Here is a 2,074-nt window from a genome sequence, read left to right as displayed (position 1 = left end):
CTTTTTTTTTTTTTTTTTTTTTAACTTTTGGTGAATTTATTTGCCAAAAGATAGATTTGATTTTATTTAAGATGTAAATAATATTATTTATGTATGATATTTTTTATTTAAAAATACACTATCTATATTTAATTTTTTAGTTTGAAAATTAATCGTAATTAATTATTTGATTAAATACTGCAATTATTTTCAATGTCAATGATATCAAAATTAAAAAATTTTCAAAAATTTGATTCAACAAATAGTTATGTATCTTTGAGACGTATTGAAAAAAATGCGGGTCTGATTAGTTGATATTTAGACTAATAAAATGCACAAAAAATAGGTATGCATATTGAACAAAAATGTCATGTTTACAAATAAGATACCATCATATGTTGGTGGCAATAAAAAAAAACCGAGTCTTCTTATTAATCATTAGCCATTTCCTTACAGTATAAACATCAATTTTTTTCAATTTTTATTCAAAGATTAGAATAATAAAATAATTTACGCTATAAAACATTATATTTACATACAAATTAAAAACATTTTCAAGAAAAATTTCGAAAAGCTTTACATTAGATTCTTAAATTGTGATTTAAAAGAAGAATCACTAAGGATTCATTATTGCAAAAAAATATAATAAAATTATTATACAATTTTGATTAATCTTTCACTACTGCTCATATAAACGCAAGAGTAAATGATTAGAGATTGCATCATATGAAAGAGTTATAAAGTTTAAGAAAATGTTGTTTTGACAGGTTCAAACAATTCCCAAAGGGCATCTTTCATTTCTTCAACGAGTTCTTTCTACCCTTTAACCTTAATATATCCATGATTTATATTTACATCCTTCTTCTGTCCACAGTGGAATTATGTATACATATCTCTATATGCAAGATTCGTCACGCAAAACCTACCTGTTTGTCACTCGAGTCGAATACATCTTGTGACTGTTCCACTCGTCAGCGTACTGTGCTTACGAATGTACGACACAAGAGTCGTATGTGTATTATTTAGCATGGCCGGTGAAGGCACCTGCGACGTTGCAACTATCTTATTCTCTCCTTTGGCTGTCCTGCGATGACTACCTCGTAAAGTTCAGCCAACGCGCCCACTCGTCACTGCGAACAGGTTCCACCCGTGCCTTTGCGCTTCCTCTTTCACGATACTTACATACCTGACCCTTCTTTTACCTTGTTTAATTATCATCAATTATCATCGCGTACTTTTTATATAAGATTTAATTTCAATTGAACAATTGAAGTTGTTCGATATTTTTAAAATGTTCGTTCATTAATTTTCCCAAGAGAAAACGAAATTATTGGTGAACCAATAGAAAAATTCATTTTTGATTTCTTTTTCTTTTAATTTGAAATGAAATTTTTGAAGATTATATACGTATTAGATTATATACGATTATACACGTATGTGTGATCAATAAATATGAATATGTACATCATATAACCGAAATAGCATAAACATATCATTCGTTTCCATTTGAAAAATTGATAACAATGGAGGATAATTGGTAATCGATCAAAAACACAAAATCGAAACTAATTATATATAGATAAAAATAATTTTGTGAGCAAAACAAAAAACATTCGTCCAGAAGGAGTATTATCATTTTATTTTTTTCGATTAGATTTTTCAATTAACAATTGAGAACCGTTCATACGCGAAAATGCAATGAAAATACGCCGAATGTTACGTCCCATTGTGTGTACGTGTAAGCAGGAAGATGCTGTGCGTAAAAAGCTCGAAGGGGTGGAAAAAAATGCATGAGAAAGGGAGAGTTCTCCCACACATAAGGGTGCTGTCCGTTGTCTGCCATATGGCCCCTCTTTTTTTTACCCACCTCTATACGGCTTTCTTCCCACATGACAAAAGTAACCACTCACGTGTGCGTGCACGTGTGTGTTTACAGCTGTACATGGGTCCCGTGCTGGCTTCCTTGAAAGTGAACAACCTTTTTTGTTATAACTTATAACAAAAATGAGCAACCAGTTTCGCATCAGGTGGAAATTTTTATACGTTTTCATTGTTTTTAGGGATATAAATAATATTCTCTCGATATACATACCAT

The 2,074-nt window shown here is 30.5% G+C and overlaps 1 protein-coding gene across 5 annotated transcripts in view; it reads left to right on the top strand.

Moving 5' to 3' along the window:
- Positions 1-2,074, top strand: part of LOC102671131 — a 46,364-nt gene that overhangs the window by 30,901 nt on the left and 13,389 nt on the right. The gene's annotated exons all lie outside the window — the stretch shown is intronic.

The sequence above is a fragment of the Apis dorsata genome, unplaced genomic scaffold (genome assembly GCF_000469605.1).
Source record: "Apis dorsata unplaced genomic scaffold, Apis dorsata 1.3 scaffold_295, whole genome shotgun sequence".
NCBI classification, from domain to species: Eukaryota; Metazoa; Arthropoda; class Insecta; order Hymenoptera; family Apidae; genus Apis; species Apis dorsata.
This window is presented reverse-complemented; position numbering and strand designations above follow the sequence as displayed.